Raw genomic sequence first — 16,321 nt, forward strand, 5'->3', positions numbered from 1 at the left:
TATGTATGTGTAGTATGTGCATGTGTGTGTGTGCATGTGCAGTGTGTACATGTGTGGCTATGCATGTGCAGTATGTGCATTTGTGGCTATGCATGCACAGTGAGTGCATGTGTGAGTATGCATGTGTAGTACATACATGTGTAGGTATATGTGTGTAGTGTGTGCATGTGTATTATGTAGAGGCCTGTTATTAACAGCACATATCTTTTATCATTCTCCATCTTGTTTTCAAGGATAGGCTTTGTCTTTCAGGAGTCTGGGAATTGCCAACCAGGCTAGTTGGGGATCCTCTCTTGTCTCTGCCTCCCAGTGCTGGGATTACAGGCTTTTTTCATGGGGTCTGGGGATGGAACTCAGTCCATCTGTACTGTACTGTACAGCAAGTACTTTCCCCTACTGAGCATTCTCCCAGCCATTGCTTTGAGATCTTCAAAAGAAGATTTATTCAATTTAGCACGATTGCAGAATCAGGCCATTGCGGCAGCTATGTGAGCTCAGAAGAGATTAAGAGCTGGTTAGACCAACATGTTGCTTCCTGCTGTCCTTGGTGTTTCCACTTGCTATGGATTAGGAAGTGTGCGAGACAGCTTCTTTTGTACTTTACTATGGTACTTATCAGTATCTTCAGAGGCAGGCCACTGTGCAGCGATGAGCTGTGGTGTCTGTTTTCTTTCCTTGTCCTTCTTTGGGAGCAAGCTTGTACTTGGGGACAGTCTTAAAGACAGTGAAGTCACATCCTGTCTCTGACTCTAGAAACAGCTTTTGGTGTTATCATAATTACAAAGTATATTTTGACACAATGAAATCCATTGTCAATGTTTTTTGTGAAGAAGAACAAAAGTTAACACTAGCCCCTTCCACCCCTCCTACAAAAACAGGGTCTCACTATATAGCTTTGGCTATATTAGAACTCACTATGTAGAACAGGCTGGCCTTGAACTTACAAGATCTGTTGGGATTAAAGATACGTTGTAAACTATATGGCTGGTCTAAAACTTTATTTTAAAAATCTGAATCATAGGGTATAATTTGTAGCTTTGTTTTAAATCATAAAGAATAAATCAAGCGAAGAGACTGCTACTAATATAATATTGAGCAAACCATCATGTATATCTACTGGTAAACGATAGTATCTTCTAAGCTAGGTCCATGCACTTAATCTCAATATTTGAGAAGCAGAAGCAGGTGGATTGCCATGGTTCAAGGTTACCCTAGTCTGCAGAGTGAGTGCCAGGGCAGTCAAACCTATGTATAGTGAGACCCTGTGACAAGAAGCCATAACAATAATAGCTGTAGCAATAAAACAATACCCATCTAATTGAACAGAATTGTGTCCTTAACAAAAGGGAGTATGAATGGGCCTAGCAACCAAAATTAGATGCTGTTCAGTCTCTCTCTCTCTCTCTCTCTCTCTCTCTCTCTCTCTCTCTCTCTCTCACACACACACACACACATACACAGACATTTATTTATTGTTTTTTTGAGACAGGATTTCTCTGTATAGCCCTGACTGTCCTGAAACTTGCTCTGTAGGCCATGTTGGCCTTGAACTTATAGAGATCCACTTGCTTCTGTCCTCAAGTGCTGGGATTAAAGGCATAGGCCAGCCACCATCACCCAGATTCACACTTTTACAGAATATGAAATAATGTGTAACCATTCCCATAAGGATTGTAACCTTTTATGGATAAGTGGTAGAAAATATTGTTTAAGGTGACTGTATTTGCATGTCAAAGAACAAAGCAAGCAATGTATGACACTTGAGAAGTTTTGGGGATTTTTTTTGCCTTAGGAAAGTTTTTCAAAACAATGTGTCTTTAAGTATTATATCAAGCTGGGCGGTAGTGGTGCATGCCTTTAATTCCAGCACTTGGGAGGCAGAGACAGGCAGATTTCAGAGTTTGAGGCCAGCCTGGTCTGCAGAGTGAGTTCCAGGACATCCCAGGCTATACAGAGAAACTTTGTTTCGAAAAACCAAAAAAAAAAAAAAGTATTATATTAAATTTTCTCTACCCTATCTATTATTCTTACGAAGTGAAATAGGATACGAGGATGTCACTGGCCAAAAATTGCATCAAATATCAAGTAAATGGTTACTGTACACAATAGAACTGAGAAGTCCAAATGTCTATGGTATTATGTAGGTTAAAATATAATGGTTGGTTGACAGGCAGAAAGTAGAATCAAGAGGAAACTGAAAATAAAACTGTTTATTTTTGTTCTTGAACATCTTGGGGGTATTTGAATTTTTTTTTCATTTCCTCTAGGCAGTTGTTTAATCAGTTGATTAGAACAGTTATGCCCAGCCTCAAAGGTCTGTATATGTAGCTCTGGTAAAGTACTCACCAAGCCAGAGCAAGGCCCTGGGTTTCGCCCACAGCACTGCAGAAATCAAACGCAGCCAACCCAAACATCCAGCTTCTACTGGGGAAGATAGCCATACAAGAACAAAATTATCGAATAAATTGTGCAGATTATCCAGGGACCAGGAGAACAAGGACAAAATGGGGAAGGATGGAGGCTGTAGCAATGTAAAGAAGTGGGTTTAGGCTCCGCACCATTGTTAAAGATCTGAGTGGAGTTGATAGGTGAAGGTAAATATTAAAGAATGTCTTAGTCCCTGAGTGCAGTCTGGACTTTGCAAGCTCCAGTGAGGTTGGAGATGAATTCTGAGACCTATAGGGAAAAAAAATCTCCGGGACTTTGTCAGCCATTGTAAAGATCTTATCTTCTACAGTAACTGAAACACTGGTGGATTTTGATCAGATGAGACATGAGCTGGCTTTCCTTGCGGGAGGATATTCTCCCTGCTGTTTTGACAACAGTTTGTTGATAGTGGTCAGGGAGGCCATTTAAGAAAGACACTGAAATATGACTGACACCGTGGATGACAGAAACAATGTAGGTGAAAAGTCTGATTTTGTTTTAGTTTAATGTAGAACCATACCAATTACCCTTATGGACAGAATGGATGTAAAATTGAGACTAAGAGAAACCAAGGAGTACTCCAGCTTTGCCATTGAACTGCTAGAAAAAATGCCTATCAATCGTGATAGTCACGCAGCTCGCTGAATATGTGTGGCTAGATTTCAGTGGAAAGACATCCATTTGTTTCTTGCTTCTGGGTACATAAAGTGTACAGCCGATGTAGTCATAAAACAGAAGGTGGTGGCTGAGGCAGGAGGACTGCTGTGAGTTCCAGGTAAGCCAGGGTTCTACTCCAAAAGTTCTTAGGCGTGTCACACACACTTGTAATCTCAGCACGTGGGTGATGGAGGCAGGAGGTTCACAAGATCCAGGCCATTCATAGCTATATAGTGAGTTTGAGGCCACTCTGGGCTATAAAAAGACCCTCTCTCAAACAACGACAAAGCAAAACCAAAAAAACGATCCCACAAGAAGTCACAGAGACGCACTGGATACTTTTCAAATGCCAGGTAGATATTTTTGGCTCTCCAATGAATCAGTGATTCTGATTCCTTAAAAGTAACGTGATCTGAGCATCTGGGGATATAGTTTCCGACTGCTGCTGAGAGACCTCTGATGGTGGCCAGTTCTGCCTAGCAGCGCCCTCGTTCGCCCTGGCGCGTCACCGCAGCATCTGGATAGGAAGGTGTTGTGGTGCGAGGCCGCGGCCTCCATCTTCCCCGTCGCCCACCCAGCGGTCGTTCTATGCAAGCCTAGCATCCCCTAGGTCTCGGCACTCCCTCACTGGGCGGGGCCTCACAGCTACCAGTCCGCCTACTGGGGGGATAGGGCGTGTCCCTTGTGGCGGGGGCGTGTCCGCGCAGCCGCACACACCATTTGTGGCTCCGCCTCTGCGCGCCAGAGCCTAGGCGGGAGGGCGGAGCCCGAGGCAGGGAGCGCAGCTGCTGGTGTGTGGAGATCTTAGGAGCTTCGGAGCCGGCGCTCGGAGCCGCGCGGCTGGAGCAAGCGGCGGAGACAAAGGCGACGGTGAGTGTGAGAGAGAGCCCCACGATGGCCCCGCCGCCCGAGGCGCCAAGTGCAGAGCGGCCACTCGAAAGGTTGAAGGCGAGCAGGGCCCGGGCCTCTCCGCGCTGCGGACTGGGGCAGCAGACTGGGGCTGCTGGTTAGGCTGCGGCGGCTCCATTTTCCAGTCTGGGCGAGGTCCTCACGCGAGGACCGGCGTATGGTTCTCTTCATTCTTCGTGAGGCCAGCTTCCACTGAAGCCTGCACCTTCCTGATGGGGGAGGCGCTACGGACCCCTCCCCCAGTCCGCAGCCCCGCCAGTCTGGACCGGCGCGGAGCGGCTGGGCTCCCAAACCCCGACTCCCGCCCGGCCTGCCGGGGACCTCGGGAGAGGAAGCCGGGCCACTGCCTCGCAGTCGCTCCGGCGACTCTTACAGGTTGTTGCACCGGGAGCTCGCAGCCACGGTGGTGAGCATTACTAACGGGTGTGGTAGGTAGCGGCTCGCTGACGTCGCGTTTCGAGCTGAGGAGCAGCCCCATGCCGGCTGATTTCGGGCAATCCTGGGAATTCCGCTTTAGCAGCAGTGATTGCTGCTGCTGAGCTTTCTTGGAGGAGTTTGGTGGTGATGTGCAGAGCGCAGAACTGAAACGTTCTGGGCCTGGGAGTACAGCTCAGTGGTAGGGAAACTTGCTTTGCCTGTAAAGAGGCCCAGAGTGGTTCAATTTCCCAATACTCCCACTCGCCACAAAGAAAAAAAATGCTCTATTAAAGGGCCTACCGCATAATACATGCTCAGTAAAATACTGATAAAATGAATGAATCTCAAAACACACAAAGCTGTTCCTACTAGTAAGATGAGGTACATAGCTTCTTGACTCACATAAGAGACTATTGGAAAGAATGCCTAGCAAGTTTCTGCTGCCATCCCCATGTAAACTATTGATAACTAGTCATTATTGCCAGCATTGCAGACAGTACCTTTGAGGTGTGGAATTTTTTGAGAGAAGTTGATTTACAAGTTTCTGTTTCTTAGCAGGCCCATTTCTCCTCTTCGAAAATAATTGAGAAAGATGCTGGGGTGTATTTTAAGGGCTCGTTTTCTATTTTGTAGGAGCAAAGAAGTGTATGTGCTTTTGAGGGACTGTGGCAGGGTCTTGAATCTCTATGAGCCAGAGAGAGCTCTGAACTTTAGGGGAGGAGACCTGATGTTGCCTTGGTGGTTAAACCCCACCGTTTACTCGCATACTCATTAGACAAATATTAAGCACAGAGAGATTTTGAATGTTGCTTGTGGAAGGGAACAAAGCCTCAAGTTATTTCTCTCTTAAGCTTGAGCATGAAGTTCATTCTATGGTACCCATGTAGCCAGTGAGGGCGTCCTCAAACCCCTAGGGCCGCTTCCCTTGGGAAAGATGGCTGGTGAACTTCAGGAAGTGTTCATTCATAGCATCCTACTTAAAAGTTAATGAGTAACTCTTTAAGGCTGAGATTATTGGGTTATGGTTTCATTTGTCAGGTTAATAGAAATCCATGTAGGTTTTAAAGCGACAGGAAGAATGGTTTCAACAAGATGGTGTTTTTACTGAACTAGATTTTGATGCAGTGTTTTTTTTTTTTCCGGTAGTGTGATTCCAGATCTGTTTCAGTGATCTTTGTAATAACATTATCTATATTAAAAATCCCTGCTCTGTGCTTAAACCAGCACTTGCTGCTCATCTCGAGGATTGGAGTTAAGTTCCCAACACCTACACCTGATGGCTCACAACTGTCTGTAATGAGGATATGACGCCCTCTTCTGGTCTTCATGGAGCCCCCTAATATAGGTGACATACACACACATAGACATAATTACAAAGCAGTAACTAAAGAGAGAGAGAGAGAGAGAGAGAGAGAGAGATTGAGATTGATTGATCTCCAAAAGATGGGCAGGGAATGTGGGTCAGTTGATGTGAAGTCCCTTGCTAAGTCACGAGCACCACCAGTGATGTGATAGTGCTAGCCTTACTGCCAACATCTGTGATGGCGGAGGCAGAAGGATCAGGAATTTAAGGCCTTTGGCCTATATAACACAAACGTGGGCTGGTGAGATGGCTTAGCGGTTAAGAACACTTGACTGTTCTTCTGGAGGTCATGAGTTCAATTCCCAGCAACCACATGGTGGCTCACAACCATCTGCAAGCAGGGCCTGGAGCAAGCACAGCTAGAAGAAGGGAAGGGGGAAAAACAAGAAGAAAAAAACCCCCCAGAACCCACAAACATGAGGCCAACTTGAACTAGAGACCCAAAAGACAACAAGATAAATTAGCTTTCTTTTGTTTTGGATATTTTAGCCATTTTATTTCATTTTTACAGAGCTGAGGATGTGGCTTATGGTAGTACACCTCCCTAGCATGCGTGTACCAGGCTCTGTGCTCCATCTTCAGTACCACAAAAAGAATGGAGTTGATGGGTAGGAAAAAGAAATAAATAAAGTACCTTTCCAGCAATTTTGTTTTGTCTCCTTGTTTATCATTAAAAAAAAAATGCAGTACTGACTAAATAATGTTGACAAAAAAAGAATTATTAGTAATAATATGTGGTGCTCTTTGGACTTTCCTTCTAGAATTACAATTATGGTAACACTGCATATTAAAATGCAGGTGTGGGCTAGGCACTGTTGTATGCACCTTTAATCACAGCATTTGGGAGGCCAGAGGCAGGTGGATCTCTAAATTTAAGGCCAGCCTGGTCTACATACTTAGTTCCAAGCCACCCAGAAAAACAGATGAAAAACGGGGGAAAGAAAAAGATGTAGGCTGAGGATATACCTTAGTTGTTAATTTGTTTAACATGCATGAGGCCTTGAGTCTGAGCCCCAGCACTGCATAAATTTGGGTACCTTCCTATAATCCTAGCACCGGGAAGGTAGAGGTAGAGGCAGAAGGATCAGAAGTTAAAGGTTATTTTTGATAGCTTATCAGGTTCCAGTCCAGCCTGAGCTACATGAGACCCTATTTCTTTTTTTTTTTTGTTTTGTTTTTTTTTTGTTTTTCAATACAGGGTTTCTCTGTATAGCCCGGGCTGTCCTGGAACTCACTCTGTAGACCAGGCTGGCCTCGAACTCAGAAATCTGCCTGCCTCTGGCTCCCAAGTGCTGGGACTAAAGGCGTGCACCACCACTGCCCGGCCTGAGACCCTTTTTCAAAACAAAGCCAACCAGCAAAACAGCCCCCTCAAAAAACAAAAATTAGCCACTCCCCCAGACAAACAAACAAAACAACACCAAACAGTGAAGACTTCAGTAGCCCCGTTGATAGATTTTTTTTCCCAGCATCCATGAAGCCCTGGCTTGGTGGTGCACTGCAGCATTGCCTCAGGAACAGGGAGGTGGAGAGCAGCATTGCATTTACTGTGAACATGAAGTTTCTGTTGTTTTTTGTTGTTCTTTTTGGGTGAGACCGAGCCAGGGCCTCATATGTTCACCTCAGTCAGTTGCAGCCCTAACCCATTTTCATTTTATTTTTATATTTTCATGTATGACTTACAAATAGTGAATTTATATGCGACATGATGATTTTCTAGTCACCAGCATTGACTTTTTATGGCTCTTCCTAGCAATAGTAAGGGAAGAGTACATTTGGTAGAGTGTTTTGATTTTAGATGTGTAGAGGGTCCATATTCAGTGTTTTTCTAGGAATAATAAAAGTAACCCCCACACATGTTATTGATAGAGAATCATGATAGTTTCTCCTTTTAAAAGTTTTAAAAATTTATTTATGGATGTATGCCTCTGGTGTTCTAAGCAACTGAGCCATCTCTCCGTCTGTAGTTTCTCTTTTTTTTTTTTTTTTTTTTTTAAAAATAGGATTTCTGTTTTTGTTTTTAATTGTGTGTCCAGGTGTGGATATCTAGACATCAGTTAAGGGTCTGTAGAGGCCAAAGGAGGGAAGGGAATCCCCTAGAGCTACAGGCAGTTTGAGCCACCAGATGTGGGTGCTAGGAACCAGACTTGGTTCCTCTGGAAAAGCAGTATGTGCTCTCCATTGCTGAGGCATCTCTCTAGCCCCGACAGTTCTTTAAATGTTATATTTCTTGTAGGAAGAGTTATATGAGAATGTACACCACATAGTCTCAGTCTGTAGAATGTGGTAGTGTCTGGGTTTTTGTAAAGTATATGCTATAATAGTCATATTGTGAGGCGATCACCTAATGATACATTTTGCAGAATGTCTCCATCGTTGAATGTTAGACTCTTTCAGTAGTCGAAATTAATGTTCTGCAAAGTCTGTCTGCACCATTGCAAGGTAATGAAGATTCGCCACTGTTTTTTAATTTAGTTGGCCCTTGTGATTTACCAGTGCTGGGACTATTTTGTCATTGTGTAGACTGTGACAATTCAAATAGGACTTTCCAAGTTTAGACATTGGCCGTTAGTCTTTGTTTTTTTTTCTTTTGTTTGTTTTTGTTTTTGGTTTTTGTTTTTTCAAGACAAGGTTTTTCTGTATAACATCCCTGGCTGTCCTAGAATTTGCTTTGTAGATCAGGCTGGCCTCAAACTCACAGAGGTCTACCTGTGTCTGCCTCTCAAGTGCTGGAATTAAAAGCATGCACCACTATTTTTTGACTGTTAGGTTTTTTTATGGCTATTCTTAGGGGTAACAATGTCATGAGTGCCTGAAAACAGAACTTTACTGATTTTAAACTTACTGGATGGTTTTGTAGTTGTTAGGACCATTAAAAAAAGTAACCCTTCCGATTTTAGTGGTAGAGAGTTGTTGTGATAGTTTTAGAAAGTTTATTTCTTGTAGGAACTTACTTGATAGTATACCATGACAGCCTAGTGTTACGGAAAACCTTAGGGAAAATGGTTACAGAGCCAGTAAAGAACATTGAAGATAGGCTGCCATGATGTCTGATGCTACCTGGTTCTTGCTCAAGGATGGCTGCTCACTCTTGGCCAGCTTGAAAGCCACCAGAGTGTGGCCTATGTTAGTTCCCCACAGCCAATGGAAGGAAGGAAGACTCTTGATTATAGAATAATCCTTTATAGAGATCTGAACCTAGTGGTTGTTACTCCACAGATTTCTTCTTGGTGCTTTTGAGCCTGAGGCTTCTTCCTGTCTGAGAGTTCCAGGTGACAGTCACTTGAGCTGATAGATGACTCTGGCTGGAACAGCAGCTTGTGGAGGGGGAAGTGTCTTTGTGACTTATGCTGTTTGCATTTTTTCTGTAAATGTGAGCAATGGTTAGAAAGGAAAGGTGAGGGTCATGAGGTCAGAGGATGAGCTGTGCTGTGTGAACGTGTCTGTGTCCATGTATGCATGTGCGTGCGTGCGTGGGTGCGTACATGCATGAGCATGCATGAGAACAGGGAGGAAAGGCAGGAGGTGGAGAAGGTAGTGGATCAACAGGAGGTAGAATTCCCTGGCAGAAGTAGTTATTAAATACAGATGTGTCTGGTGCTGGAGAGAGAATTCAGCAGCACTGGCCGCTCTTCCAGAGGACCCTGGTTTGATTCTCAGTGTCCACATGGCAGCTGACAACTGTCTGTAACTTCAGTTCCATGGGATCAGATGCTCTATCCTCTTCTGGTCTATGTAAGCACTGTACCACACACACGGTGCACAGACATACATGCAGACAAAATGCTCTTATAGGAAAAAATAAAAGCAAATCAGTCATAAAAAACTTTATAAATACATGTGGCTGATGGAGAGTTACTTAATAGTAGGGGATTTCTGTTCTGCAGATGGTAAGTTCACAGTGTGACTGCTTAACATAACTTCTGGTGCACTGAAGATGGTTAAGATGCTATCTATTTACTTCAGTGAGTAATTAAAGTGACAGAAATGTTTGTAAGTACTTCAGACTTATTGACAACAGCATTGAGACATGGTAAAATAACTTTGCTAAGAAAATAAGGATTCATAATTTTTGGTATATTTAAAATACTATATGAGACCAAGTAAAGCCCAGGGTAATCTTATTTATAACTGTTGGAATATTTGAAATACTGAAATGTTGGTGGAGGTTTTTTTTTTTTTTTTCTATAAATAATTGGTTCTTTGAGAACTGAGTTTTGACCTTTTTCACTTCTTCCCTCAACTCTCATGCCCACTCCCCTTCCCAACCAACCCAACTTTGTATCCTCTTCTCCCCCCCAAATCAGGTCTGATTTGGGTTGTCAATATATACATGAGTGTATGTCCTGCTGGAGTGTGGTCATCTGGCCAGCAATAACACTCTTGGGAGAAATTGACTCCCCTTTCTCAGAAGCTGTCACTTGCCAATAGTGCCTCTGCATGGGACTTGGTGCTCACTTCCCCTCTTCATGCTGGGATTTGGATTAGCTTGTGCTTGCACTGGTTAATGTATGCTATGATGACTGCTGTGCATTCACGTGTGCAGTTGTCTGTTCCTGCCTGGAGGACACTGTTCCTTGTGTTCACTCACCACCTCTGACTCTTGGCCTTTCTACTCTCTCTTCTGAAATGATCCCTGAGCCTTGGGAGCAGAGTGTATAGTACAGATGCTTCGTTTAGGGCTGAGCATTCTACAGGCTCTTATTCTCTGCGCCTTAGTCACTTGTGGGTCTCTGTGTTAATCACTGTCTACTGCAAATAGAAGCTTCTCTGATGAGAGTTGAGAGATGCATTAATGTATAGGTAAACAATATGTCATTAAGAGTCAGTTTAGTACTTTGTCCATTTAGCAGAATAAAAGGGATAGGTTCTCCCATAAGGCCTGTGAGCCACAGGTTCTTAGCCCCAAAATGGTGCCAGGTATGGGTTTCATCTTATGGAGTGAGACTTACAGCCAATTAGAAAGTGGTTGGTGAGTCCCATGATGTTTGTGTCACTATTGTACCAGTGGACATGTGTTGCCAGAACTGTTGGTATTGTAGTTTGCAAGATTCACAGCCGCTGAGATTGATGATGACTTCAATAGCATACATAGCACCTTCTGGAATTATGAAAGCTAGCCAGTAGTGATGAAACGTCCCGGTCAGCAACAGCATATTATCTCCATGTTCTGTGACTCAAGTGCATAGTGTTGGCAGCAGTGGGTCTTAATACCAAGTTCTGGAGGGTAACAAACAGCACTTGCAGTAGAGTATAGTGTTTTGGGGCTTATGGGACCTTAGTTGCCAACACCTCCAAAGGACGAATTCATTCCTAGCCCTGGGCTCTTTGTTAGGTCTTCTGGAAGAAACAGCCAATGCTCTTAATTAACTCCTTAACCATCTCTCCAGCTCCTTAAGTTTTATAACAGTAAAAAAAAAAAAAAGTTTTAGATTTATTTTACTTTATATGTATGAGTGTTTTGCTTCCATGAAATTATGTGTATCACATGTGTGTCTAGTGCTTGTGGGGGCTGGAAGAGGGCATTGGATCCATTGGAACTGGAGTTTTAGATGGTTGTGAATCTCCATGTGGGTGTTGTAAATTGAACCCAGGCCCTCTACAAGAAAGCAACTAGTAATCTAAACTGCTGAGCATTTGGTCAGCCCTCTTGGAGGAATTTAAAAACAATTGAAAATGTATATTTTTGATTTCTTGTAGATTGATGGATTGGCTCACTTATTTTTGGAGACAGGTCCCATGAAGCTAAGGCTGGCTCACAGCTGTGTGTGTAGCTAAGGATGACCTTGAATTTCTGATCCTTCTAACAGAGGTTTGTTATCCCATACAAAAGGGACTGAAAACGGCCAGTTTCAGTAATAAGTAATCTTTATCTGAAACTTATATAGTGCTTATAAATGTATGTAGCTAAAGATGGATTATGGTAAAAAACAAACAAACAAACAAACAAAAGCCTCCTTCTTTTCCTAGAAAATGATACATGAATTCACATTAAATCTCCTGCCTTCTTCTTCTTTTTTTTTTTTTTTTTTTTTAAGCAGGGATTGTGTGAACCCTGACCAGTTTTGTTTACTGCTCTAGAAATTCATGCTATGATTTCTTATGACATCTTCATGGTAGTTTTTGAAAGTGTATTATACTAAAGCACAAAATTATTTTTGTTTTATTTGGTTTACCAAGTCATTTACTTTGACTTTTTCTTTTCAGTGCTGGGGGTGGACCCCAGGGTGCCCCAGGTATTGAGTAACTGCTTAATGTTGAGCTGTACATCAGTCTTCTACTGTGACCTTTTGCATAGGAAAGCAAAATGAACCTGGATTCTCTCCAGCACTGTGTTCACCCCTCCCTGCTGTGGGGAACTATAGGTCTCTGTGCAGCTGTTCTGCTCAGTGATGGGTCTTGATATGGTTGAAGTAGAAGAAAGGTTCTCATTGTGCTGTCAAGCCTTCCCTGGAGAGACATTCTCAAGGTCTTATGAAGCTCATGTAGCTTCCCTAGTCACTTAGATAGTGAAGTCTTCTAGTGTTCTGTTAGCACTGGCCTTATTTTGGTCCCTTTTTTTCCCTCCTTTTTTTTTTTTTTTTTTCAACACTGGGTTTATCACTGTTTTTTTTTTCTTTTACTTGTTTTTTTGTTTTTTGTTTTTTGTTTTTTTTGTTTTGTTTTTTCCTTTTGAAACAGGTTATCTCTGGCTGGCCCTGATGGAACTTGCTATGTGTGTCAGGCTGACCTAGGACTCAGAGATCTGCTTGCTTCTGCCTCCTGAGTGGTGTGATTAAAGACCAGGTGTTCTGTCACACCTGGTGGTTTCTTTCCTGTTTACTTGTTTCTTTGTTTCATAAATAATATTGCCAATTCTTCAGTAAAGGGTATCCTCCCCTGTTTAGAGATGGAGGGAATTAGGTTTTGAGTGGTTAGTTCAACTGCTTTCTGCCATTTTTGTCCAGTGGGTCGTTAGATGAATCTTGTCCTAGGAATACTGTAAGTGATATTCTTGGGTATTCCATGTCTGGGAACCACACTCTATTGTTAGCTGAATAGCATGTTAGTAGAAGTAAGCATAGTACATTAAAGTAACTTCATATAGCATAGCTTTTAGCATTTCCCTGGGACCTCAACATCCTTCCCAACTAATTACTTTTCGTAATGCACATTCAGGGTACTTCTCTGTGTGTGTGTGACTCATGGTTCAACTACTGGTAGCATCATTTGCTTTTAAGGCTCCTTTCTCCAGAATGTCTCTTGAATATTATTTGTCATGTTTGAACCCAAGGTATCCACTGTCTTGTCTTTTTACACTCCATCCTTTCGTCATTGCATTCTTCCGACCACCCTGTCACCCATAGCCTGTATAGCAGTTTTTACCTGGACCATGCCCAGCTCTTCTCAAGTGCCCACTGGCCTTGCGTGCTGTCACAGTCTATAATCCCAGTGCTTTCCCCTGGTCCAGTGCTGTCTTCTGAATGGCTGTTCACATCTTGGCCGTCATCTCTTGTACCACACTTCCTTCCCCCTTTTTGTTTCCAGCTGATGAACTAGTTTCTTGTATATTCACAACAAAAACAATCAGAATATATTTCCTGGCCATCCGTCGCCTCTACTCACATCTTCTGTTTTTGTCCTGACTCTTGGTTTTGTTCCTTTTCTCTGGTCAAGGATATTAATTGCTTCAGTCTTGATCTCATTCAGCATGTATACCTTTGTCTTATTTTTCCTGGAGCACTTTAATCATATAAAGATAATACTGAAAAATCTCCCATCTTCTAAAAAGCCCTCCTCAACATGCTCATCTCTTACCTTTGTTACTGCTCTAAAAAAGTTGTGGTTTTTGGTTATTGGTTGGTTTTTGCTTGTCTCTTCTGGCTCCTTATTCTGGCCATAGCTGCACCTTGGGGATAGACTCCCCAGTCAGTTCTCCAAAGTAATTTCAGTTGAGATAGCAGCATTTGGCTTAGTTGATAATCATGTCTTTGAAACCTTTCTTTCTGAATAATAAATACTGTGTGTTTTCAGTTTCTTCTACTGGTTCCTTTTTTGTTGCCCCAGCTTTTTAAAAAGGAGGCAGTGTTCTCAGGATCTATGTTTAGATCTCTGATTTATTTATATTTAGTCTCTCGTGATCTCATCCTATCTAGAGAGAAAAACTGAGAATTTTATCTTTAGTTCGAGTCTTTTTCTAACCTTCAGTCTTATAGATCCATCTGCCTATTCAACATTTTCCACTAGACATCTAATAGGCTCATGTTGTTTAACAAAAATCACAACTAAACTCATTCTCCCTCCCACTTCTCCTTCTCTGGTCATTATTCCCATTCCAGTCTTCCTCATCTTGTTAAATGGCAACTTTGTCATCGTCTGTGGCAGAAAACCTAGCAGACCTTCTTGGTACTCCACATTGAATTAAAATAAAGGTGTCCTGAGACATATGCTTTTATCTACCTTAAAAGTCATGTTAAGAATAAATGTAGGACCTCTAGGGATGTCCAGCTTGGTGGGTGTGCTTGCCAAGCACGTGCAAGGCCCAATGTTTGACCCCCCAAACAGGCCCATAGACACTGAGGAGTAAATTGACCCAGTTTGCCATCTTCAAGTCCTGTCACTCTCTAAGCAGCCATTCTCTTGCTGCTCCTCCTCTGTTCTGTTTTCAGCAGAGCAACCAAGTCATGTTTTTAAAAATGGAAGTCTGATAATTTCACTTCTTTGTTCCAGAGCCATCTGTGGTGTTCTAGGTGTTTTTTTTTTTTTTCCTTCTTCTTCTTCTATGATAACATTTGGACTAGAGGTAACTTGGGAGGAGGAAAGGATTTATTTGGTTTATACTTCCAGGTCATGTACATCATTGAGGGAAGTCAGGGCAGAAAACTCAAGCAGGAGCTGGTAAATGAGCTAGAGACAGTGCTTTATCACAGAACAGTGCAAACTGCAACAGGTGGCTCTGTTACAGAAAATGAAACCAGAGTTACTGCAGAGCTTGTGAGACCTTCTGTTGTTTGTATCATCCCGAGCTCAAGTTCTGTTTTCCCTTGGTGGACTCTAGTCCTGGTCTCTTTTCAAGTTCCCCTAGTATACAGTTGTGCTGTCTGTGCCCCTGTAGATACAACTTTGCCTCATTCTCTGGATTGTATCTCAGTGTCTGGACAATGGATAGTTGTGGAAGGTGCTAACATTTGCTAAATGAGTGTGTGGAGCTGGTGGAATGCACGTGTGTTTTTGTAGCTAAAAGTATTTATAGAGGGGAGAATTAGTGAAAATAAAAGATGCAAAAGGAAAAAGTAAGTTTGAAATTAGTTATTTTTGATATGGAAAGTGGAGACACACTGAAATAAGTGATAAGGGCCAGAAAAAGAAGTGAGGAGGAGTGGGGCGGGGAGATGCAGAGACGGAGTGTGATCTGGAAGGAGGCAACACTTTGTTTTGTTTTCTGTGGGTTTTAGTTTTTGAGACATGGTCTCACACTATTCAACTGTAGATGTCCTGGAACTCACTGTGTGGACCAGGATAGCCTTAAACTTAAGAGATGCTCCTGCCTCTGCTTTCCGGGTGCTATAGTAAAATGAACTATGTCTGGCTAGCTCATTAGAACTTTTTGAGGGTGCTTACTCTGTATTTCTCTTTAAGATAACAATTCTTGAAGACTGAGTGTTGGTGACCTACATGGACAAACACACTCCAGCTTTGACTATGTTGTACTTTGCTTTTTACCAGAGCTGTTTGCTGAAATGAGATTGGAAGCCAAAACGTTCTTCTTTTGGTAAACTTCGTTAAAGAAAAAGCAATTACTGTCACTTACATAACCCGACAGTATTCTTTTGTATATTTGTGCATGATCCCAGAGATTAACCTCTGGGTGTTGTTCCTTGAGCTTCTCCCCATTCCCCAATTTTTTGAAACAGTCTTACTGGGACTTGGCACCTTGCAGATTTAATCAGGTTGGCTGGCCAGTGAGAGGGCTGGGATTATGGGTGTGTGTAACTGCATGGATTTTATGAGGGCTGGGGATTGATCTCAGGTCCTGATGGTGAACACTTTACTAAACTGCCTCACCAGCCCCTTCTTGCATTATTGTTACCATTGCTTGTCAAAAGCTCAAACAGTTCTCAAGAGTTTTGGGGGAAATTTCGGGGCACAAAAGTTGATAACTATGGTGTCCTGTCAGACAGACTAAGTGCACTTTCTGTTTACTCCTCTCTCAAAAGCAGAGCATAGAGGGCAGAGTAGTGGTGTGTCCCACAAATACCCTGCATTTCCATGGTATATTAGCACCTAGCTACTATAATTTATACTATTTTGAATAGTATTTAATGTATGGATGTATATATTTGTGTTCTTAAACGAAAAATGCTGGGCCATTACATGAGTGCTTTCATTTTTGTAACGCTTGAGGTTGAAGCAGTGGCCCTATATATGCATGGCAGTTAAGCTACTGAACCATCTCTGAAGTGCATTTTTAAACTGCAACTTAAGTTCAGTAAGAAAGGAGACTGCCAATGAAGTTAATTACATGCAAGTGTTCCGTGCTCTGCTGAGTAAGAGTTCTTACTTAACTTT

General features: G+C 42.5%; 1 protein-coding gene across 1 annotated transcript in view; it reads left to right on the forward strand.

Annotated features, from left to right (window-relative positions):
- The first annotated feature begins 3,851 nt into the window (after positions 1-3,851).
- The window catches only part of Cdc42se2 (CDC42 small effector 2), a 61,504-nt gene continuing 49,034 nt past the window's right edge, over positions 3,852-16,321 (forward strand). Inside the window, exon 1 of the mRNA XM_028775981.1 lies at positions 3,852-3,954. The gene's annotated coding sequence lies outside the window, so the exon portion shown is untranslated. The remainder of the gene's footprint in view (positions 3,955-16,321) is intronic.

Source organism: Grammomys surdaster, unplaced genomic scaffold, assembly GCF_004785775.1.
Source record: "Grammomys surdaster isolate TR1022 unplaced genomic scaffold, NIH_TR_1.0 262, whole genome shotgun sequence".
In the NCBI taxonomy this organism is placed as follows: Eukaryota; Metazoa; Chordata; class Mammalia; order Rodentia; family Muridae; genus Grammomys; species Grammomys surdaster.